The 9,055-nt window shown below is 39.3% G+C and overlaps 1 long non-coding RNA gene across 1 annotated transcript; it reads right to left on the bottom strand.

Moving 5' to 3' along the window:
• Positions 1–777: 777 nt before the first annotated feature.
• Positions 778–3,727, bottom strand: LOC121139489. Its single transcript, XR_005876442.1, has 2 exons — positions 3,603–3,727; positions 778–1,221 (listed from the first exon to the last, which is right to left on the bottom strand). It is a non-coding gene; the product is annotated as an uncharacterized LOC121139489 (long non-coding RNA).
• Between the last annotated feature and the right edge of the window lie 5,328 nt (positions 3,728–9,055).

Here is a 9,055-nt window from a genome sequence, read left to right as displayed (position 1 = left end):
TAGACACTTAAGAAAAGAGAGACGCTAAAACAACCCTAAAGTCTTATGTCAAATATATTTTTCAGCCCGGGTCCAAATTATTTTCTTAAGATGGAAATGTTTTCTACCAAATGCTGTTTGAAAATTGTAGCACTATACTTTCTTTCCTGCCTTTACCAGAGTGTCTGCAACCTGATTAGTTGCTTAAAGGATTGTTATTTCCCTCCATTCAGCCCATATCTGCCAGGACAGGGCTGAGAGCAGCCAATCAAAGTCCAGGGCTTAGAAATGGCCGGCTATCATGAGGAATAATCTGTGGACTATTTTAGATACTAAAATTCTGACAGCTTGCTCTTGTGACAAAGATGTTAACAAGGAAAGAAAATGGCACTAATTTAATCTATTCTTATGGTTCATTCTAAAATGAGACTAGCATGACACCAAGTTATAATAATAAATACTATAGTAATTTCACAATTCTTCCTACATGCTGTTCACAGCCCTTTCACATGCAAATCTGCCAGCCATTGCTTCATGACAGCGATTTTAAGTGCATTAAAGAATTCTGAATTTTCTCATACTTATCTCCTAATTATGTAGCAGGAACAGACACTGAATAGCACCATGTTCTGGCATTTCTCTGGCTTCTAGCATTCTCCAGCCTGTGGTTCTCTTCTGACAGAGAGGGACCCATGTTCAGCAATATACATTTCACCAGTGAACTATCACAAGGAGGACTAAAAAGAAAGTGAGGTTTGACCCTAATTAAGTCATTATAAAATATCCACTACACTAATATTTGGGGTTATACCTCTGTATTTATGGAAGGTTTTCATAAAACAGAGAACATTGAAAGATACTTTTATTCGTTTTTGAGAATAGACTTGCAACTATGCATGTGTGGCAGTAGGGGTGAGCCTTAAGAGCATGGCTCTGGGATATCACACTGGTTTTGGTGCTTTGGGGCAGTTATCTGGTCTCTCAGTTGCTGTGTGTGAAGTTCCAAAAAAATAGTAAGCATGTTCTGGTGCTTCAGGGATCTTGAACTGTGTTAGTCAAATTGACATCACTTTGGTAAACACCCAAGAGAAAATATTTAAAGGAGGAAATGTTAATTCTGGCTCATGGTTTCAGAGCTCTTAGTCCAAGGTCATCAGGGTCCATTGCTTTGGGTTGGAGGTGAGGTGGGATATTATGGTGTTTAGAGAAGATGGTACAGGAGGCTGCTCCTTTCAGAGTGACCTGAAATGACAATGATAGGAAAAGACCAGAGACCTCTCCAGGGACCTGCTTCCTCCACATAGTCGCCTTCTCCTAACAGCCCATTCAGCTATGGAGTCATGAGTAGATCCACTCATCTCTCAATGAGCCTCTTGGGAAACAGTTTATGTCCAAACTACCACACCGACCAGACCAGTGGAAGGAACCCTGTTTGTGTTTGTACACATAAGCAGCTTGCACAGAATGCCTAAGTCCAACATGCTGGAAGAATATGGGGTTTTTAGTATCTTTAAAGGGTGCATAAATTCTGGGGAAAAACATTCTCCTATGTCAATCTAGTCTATGGTAAATGAAGCAATGCTATCTAGAAGTACATTTTCTGCCTTCTATCGAAACCTAGGTATATAGGAAAGTATTTACTTTGGTGAGATTGTGAACTAATGACATCAGTTTGCCTTACATTTGTAAATACCTCACATATTGAGTGAGTGAACAGTGAGAAGTTGTTCAGAACTGAATTAATATGTCTACTTTGGGAGAAGTGGCTTTATACTGAGTCTTCCTCATCCTCATGAATAGAAAATTGTGACTGGAGTTCCAGGTGACAGTCTTTCTCAATGATTTCTTTTGCCTCTTGTTTGCCAAGAGAGTGAGGACATGGCTCGGTCTGGCCTTGCCAGTTACTTCTCCACATGTTCGTTTAATTAATTAAAGACTAGGTGTAGTGCAACTTCTGAATCTAGCCTAATAGCCCCAGTTACACAAGCAAACAATGTACTGTGAAATTAGTGCACACCAGACTAATTACCAGAATAGACAACATTTTGTTGAAGTAGGGCTTTAAAGGAGTCATTTCTGGGCAGAAAAAATATTTTTTTATTTGAGAGCTAATGTATTGAATTGTTCTCTCAGAAACCTACTTCCAATTGCTCTAAAATTCCAGGGAGGATGAAAATAATAAATTCTGTGTCTTCTGATATAAAAACCACATTTTGTACTAGACTGCTGTGTGACAGAATCACTGTAATTTAGGAAGGTTGTTATTACGGCATGAGCAAACTTTTTTGTATTATTACTGTTTATTTTAATGCAATGATGTATTCTCTAGTAGACTCATAATGAAAATGACCTGGTATTAAAATTGTTTACCTGCTGTTTAGGGGGGAATTGTAAAAATTAGAAGTAGAAAATACTTTGCATGTCACCCAGCTCATCCTAGGAAGGACTGAGAAAGAGATTATGCCCCAAAGCAGTTTTTCTAGGGGAGCCAAAAATAGATCACACATTCCATGTTCCTGAATAGAGTGTAGGAGGCAAGATGAGATCATCTGGGTCAATTCAGGAGGAAAAGGTGTATTCTTAAAGATTTAGAGAAAGAAGGATACCAATGTATTGACAGATCTCTTGGCTGAGGTCTTATAATGAAGGACTTAAGGCAAAGTACATTTTCAAAATTCTCCAAACTGATTGTCTGACTCAGACCATCACATATCGTAGGGCTTTCCTGTTAATGTATTCAGTTATCTGGATGAGTTCATAAGCCTTGGGAAGATGGCCTTGAACACTGAAGATAAAACAAGGCACTGGATTGGGTGCAGGTTTGTCACCTCTCCTTCCCTCCTGTGTTAGTTCACACTGAGTTAGGAAGAAACAGACAGCATATGTGGCTTGAATACCAGAAATGGCACTAAGTAGATGACATATGAGAAGTAGGTATGCTTGAAACAATGGCCCGGCCAGTGGGCTTGCTGTCATCCCATATGGATAAAGCAGAAGAGGCAAACCTGGGAAGCAACCCTGGCTGTCTCTCAGTTTGGTGGATACTTTCATCCAACTTGGATTTTTAACTTACTTATCACTGCCCTTCAATCCTTTTTCTGAGCCCAAGAATCTCCTCTGATTCTCTAGAACTTCAGTAAAGTAGAAAGGAACTGACATTAGATGGTGACCCATCTGTACACTGCTGAGTTAACTTCTTGTCTGTCTGTCTGCTCTAATCCTTCCATAGGCTCCATTGTGATAAGAGAGGGAGTTACTTGGAAAGTTTTAGCAAGCTAAGAATTCCAAGGGCTTTTATACTAGCAATGGTGTAAGTTGTGGACGGCATGACCTTCAGTGATCACAGACAACAGCTAGTGTGACCCCCCAGTAATAATAATTTCTGAGTGTTCTTTTCTGTGACTATGTCTCCAACTCATAGAACTCATAGAAAATGTGAAAGAACAAATGTTCACTGTTCCAAAATTTTTGAGTATAGGATTATCTGTTATGTAAAGAATTCAAAGAGCAAACCATCTTATTTATAACATAAAAACAAAATTTCCATTAAGATAACTAATTGTTAAAGTCAACTCAAACTGGTGAGCTCTGATAATTGATGCACATAACTAAGGTACACTTACCTGCTTATGAGTCTATGTAACGCTTCAGTCTTGGTCACAGTGTTAACCTGTTTACACGTTTGGTCTTTACTCCGTGAGCGTTGACCACAGACCCTTTTCCAAGCAGAATCTTGTTGGACCTGGCTCTAAGGAACAGAGACAGCAGTGAAATGTTTATAAATGGTTTCCTGTTGTTGGACATTTAGATTCAGTGGCTAGCAATTATGAGTACCTCTTATCTGGGAACATCTCAACTCATTTCCTAGGATACATCCCTAAAAGTGAAATGGCTGGGTTAAACAATTTTAAAAGATTTTTATGTAAAATCTCAAATTATTCTCTAGAAATAAATTATACAACTTTTATGCCACAACCTTACTGCTTTTCACCATCCTGAACACTAGACATTTATCATTTAAATTTTCATAAATATGACAGGTGGGGTATGTTATTTTTATAATGCATTTCATATTTAATGTAGATAGAATTTACACTTTTCTTTAGTGAATTGGTTATTTTTGTCTATCATTATATTTGCATAACAGCTTTTGAAATGATTTTCTTCAAGTTTTTATACAATTTTATGTGATACCTTCAACAATAGTCTCATTATTCAGTTCTGAGGAACAATGCTTTTGTTGTCTTATTTCTCTAGCTAGAACTTCAAGTACAATAATGAGGAGATATGGAGAGTGTGGACAGCCTTCTCTTGTTCCTGATTTTAGAGGAATCTCATTGAGTTTCTCTCCATTTAGTTTGATGTTGGCTGTTGGTTTGCTGTATATTGCTTTTATTATGTTTTGGTATGTTCCTGTTATTCCTGATCTCTCCAAGGCCTTTATAATGAAGGGGTGTTGGATTTTGTCAAAGGCTTTTTCAGCATCAAGTGAGATGATCATGTGGTTTTTCTTTTGTAGTTTGTTAATGTGGTGGATTACATTGAAGGATTTTCATATGGTGAACCAACCCTGCATTCCTCGGATGAAACCTACTTGATCCTGGTGGATGATTTCTCTGATGTATTCTTGAAATCGATTTGCCAGTATTTTGGTGAGTATTTTTGCATTGATGTTCATGAGGGATATCGGTCTGTAGTTCTCTTTGTTAATTGTGTCTTTGTGTGGCTTGGGTACCAAGGTAATTATAGCCTCGTAAAAAGAGTTTGGCAATGTTTCTTCTGCTTCTATTGAGTGGAACAATTTGAGGAGCACAGACACTGGGATCAGCAATTAGTAAAGACCTCCTGAAACTGAGAAACTTCTGTAAGGCAAAGGAAACAGAAAGACAAAATGACAACCCTCAGAATGGGAAAAGAACTTCACTAACCCTACATCTGACAGAAGGCTGATTTCCAAAATATACAATGAACTCAAGAAGCTAGCCACCATAACACCAAACAATTCAATTAAAAAGTGGGGTGCAGAACTAAATAGAGAATTCTCCTCTGGCTTTGTACTCTTTCTGCCTCCTTTTCTACGGAGTTCCCTGAGTTCTGAGGGGAGGGATTTGATAGAGACATCCCATATTGAGCTGTGTGTTCCACCGTATCTGTGAGAAATGCCTCTGCATTTGTTCCCATTGACTGCAGGAGGAAGATTCTCTGATGATGATTGAGTAAGACACTGATGTATGACTATAGAAGAATGATATTAGGAGTCATTTTATTGATATATTTATGTTTCTCCTTTGATGGTTTGCAGAGTATCAAACCAAAGACCAGCTTAATTTCTCCATGTGCAGTGAGTCGTTTGGGTATTGTATTAGGCAATGGGGCCTCACTGTCAGTTTGTGGCAAGCAATCCATTGTCTTAGTAACAGCCTGGGTTATTGGGGGACAGATGTGTTATGAACTCTGAGACCACAGATGCCAGCCAGCCCAGACTACTATACCTAGTATCTTAGTTAGAATTTCTATTGCTGCAATGAAACACTATGACCGAAAGTAAGATGGAAAGAGTTTATTTGGCTTACAATTCCACATCATAGTCCATCATTGAAGGGAGCAACTCAAACACTACTGGAACCTCGAGGTAGAAGCTGATGCAGAGGCCACAGAGTGGGTACTGTTTACTGGCTTGTTCCTAATGGCTTGGTTCCATTAGCCTGATTTCTTATAGAACCCAGGACCACCAGCCCAGGGTTGGAAACACCCACAATGGGCTGAGCCCTCCTCTGTAATTAAGAAAATGCCTTACAGCTGGACCTTATGGATGAATTTTCTCAATTTAAGGTTCCCTCCTTTCAGTTTGTGTGTCAATATTATCCCGAAAACCCAGCAAAACTTTCAATCACCATAGATGGAGAAAATAAGAAATTATATGATAATGTTAAATTTAAACAGCATATATCTATAAATCTAGTCCCACAGAAGGTGCTGGAAGGAAAACTTCAACCTAAGGAGGTTAACTACACCCATGAAAACACAGGGAATAAATAATTTCAGATCAGAAAAATCAAAAGAAGAGAAACACAGAAACACACCACCACCACCACCAACAACAACAACAAAACGACAGGAATCAACAATCATTGGTCTTTGATATCTCTCAATATCAATGGCTCACTTCACCAATAAAAAAACTCAGGCTAACAAAATGGATGTGAAAACAGGATTCATGCTTCTGCTGTGTACAAGAAATACACCTCAACATTAAGACTAGATGTTATATCAGAGTTAAGGGTTGGGAAAAGGTATTCCAAACAAATGGGCCTAAAAAGCAAGCTGGTGTAGTCATTTTATTATCTAACAGAATAATACAAATTGGAATGGAATAAGTCAAACTCACTATTTTTAGACGATAATAGCTTACATAAGTGACCTGAAAAACTGTACATGGGAACACCTACAGCTGATAAACACCTTCAGCAAAGTGGCAGGATACAAGATTAACAAAAAAAAATTAGCAGTCCTACTGTATATAGACTATAAATGGGTTGAGAAAGAAATCAGAGAAACATTACCCTTTACAATAGCCACAAACAACATAAAATACCTTGGGGTAAAGCTAACCAAACAAGTGAAAGACCTGTATCACAAGAACTTTGAGTCTTTAAAGAAAGAAATTAAAGAAGACACCAGGAAATGGAAAGATCTCCCATGCTCTTGGATAGGTAGGATCAAGGTAGTAAAAATGGCAATCCTGCCAAAAGCAATCTACAGATTCAATGCAATTCTCATCAAAATCCCAGCACAATTCTTCACAGACCTTGAAAGAACATTACTCAACTTTATATGAAAAAACAAAAGACCCAGGATAGCCAAAACAACCCTGTACAATAAAGGAACTTCCAGAGGCATCACCATCCCTGACTTGAAGCCTATAATTGAGCTATAGTCCTGAAAACTGCTTGGTACTGGCACAATGGAATCCAATTGAAAAGCCTGATATTAACCCACATACCTACAAACACCTTATCTTTGACAACGAAGCTAAAGTTACACAATGGATATAGAAAGCATCTCCAACAAATGGTTCTGGCATAACTGGATGTTGACATATAGAAGACTGCAGATAGATCCATATGGATCATAGACCTCAACATAAATCCAGCCACACTGAACTCTTAGAAGAGAAAGTGGTAGGTACCCTTGAATGAATTGGTACAGGAGACTGATTACTGAACATAACACCAGTAACACAGACACTGAGATCAACAATTAGTAAATGGTACCTCCTGAAACTGAGAAGCTTCTGTAAGGCAAAGGACATAGTCAACAAGACAAAAGGCAGTCCACAGAATGGGAAAAGATCTTCCCCAACCCCACATCTGGCAGAAGGCTAATTTCCAAAATTTACAAAGAACTCAAGAAGCTAACAACCAAAATACCAAACAATGTAATTAAAAAGTGAGAAACAGAATAGAGAATTCTCAATAGAGGAGTCTAAAATAGCTGAAAGACACTTAAGAAAGTGCTCAAATCCTTAGCCATCAGAGAAATGCAATTCAAAACAACTCTGAGATACCATCTTACACCGGCCAGAATGGCTAAAATAAAAAACACCAATGGCAGTCTATGCTGGAGAGGATGTGGGGGAAGAGGAACACTCCACTATTGCTGAAGGAAGTGCAAACTTGTGTGGTCACTTTGGAAATCAGTGTGGTGGTTTTTCAGGAAAATAGGAATGAGTGTACCTCAAGATCTAGTAATTCCACTCTTGGGCATATACCCAAAGAATGCACATTCATACAACAAAGACATATGTTCAACTATATTCATAGCAGCATTTTTTGTAATAGCCAGAACCTGGAAATAGCCTAGATACCCCTCAAGTAAAGAATGGATGGAGAAAATGTGGTACATTTACACAATGGAGTATTACTTAGTGGGAAAAAACAATGAAATCTTGAAAATTTCAGGATAATGAATGGAACTGGGAGAAAACATCCTGAATGAGGTAACTCAATTACAGAAAGACAAACATGGTGTGTACTCACTCATATATGGATATTAGACATAGAGAAAAGAACTACCAGCCTACAATTCACACCTCCAGAGAAACTTGGAAACAAGGAGGAACCTAAGAGAGAAACACATGGTCTCCCAAAGAAGGGAAAAGGGACAAGGACCCATGAGCAAATTTGGAGCACGGGGAGGGGGGAGCTAGGGAGGAAGATAGGCAAAAGGGAAGGGGAGAAGAGGAGGGGGAAGGAGAACAAGAGGGATCAGGAAGACTGAGACAGGGGAGGAACAGAGGAGGGCAAGGAAAAGATATCTTAATAGAGGGATCTAGTATAGGTTTGGAGAGAAATCTGGCACTAGGGAAATATTCAGGGATCCAGAAGGATGACCCCAATTAAGAATCTAGGCAGTAGTAGAGAGACTGCCTTTGATACCCTTCCCCTATAATGAGATTGATGTTTACCCTAATTGCCATCCTAGAGCCTTCATACAGTAGCTGATCCATGCAGAAGCAGGCTCCCAAAACTAAGCACTGAGCCATACTCCCAGAATCCAGTTGTGGAGAGGGAAGAGGAATGAGCAATCATGCTGGAGAAACCCGAAGAAACAGTTGACCTGGCCTAATGAGATCACAGAGACTCCAGTCATAAAGCTGGGAAACCAGAATTGGATTGGACCGCACCAAGCCCTCTGAATGTGGGTGCCCGCTGGGAGGCCTGGGCAGTCTATGGGAGCCTCTGGCAGTGGAACCAGAGTTTATCCCTAGTGCACAAATGGACTCTGGGAGCCCATTCCCTATTGAGGGATACTATTGCAAGCCCAGATACATGAAAGACGACCTAGCCCCCCCAAAGGATGTGACAGCCTTTTATGATCCCCTATGGAAGGTTTCACTATCCTTGGGGAGTGGATAGAGGGTGGGTTGGGGGGATTGGTGTGGTGCATGGGAGGATGGGAGGGTGAGGGAATGGGGGGATTGATATACAAAATAAGATGGTTTCTAAAATTTAGAAAAATGCAAAAAAAGAGAGAACTGACTCCTAATATTTGTCCTTTGACATCTATACATATG

The sequence above is a fragment of the Mesocricetus auratus genome, unplaced genomic scaffold (genome assembly GCF_017639785.1).
Source record: "Mesocricetus auratus isolate SY011 unplaced genomic scaffold, BCM_Maur_2.0 Super-Scaffold_15014, whole genome shotgun sequence".
NCBI classification, from domain to species: Eukaryota; Metazoa; Chordata; class Mammalia; order Rodentia; family Cricetidae; genus Mesocricetus; species Mesocricetus auratus.
This window is presented reverse-complemented; position numbering and strand designations above follow the sequence as displayed.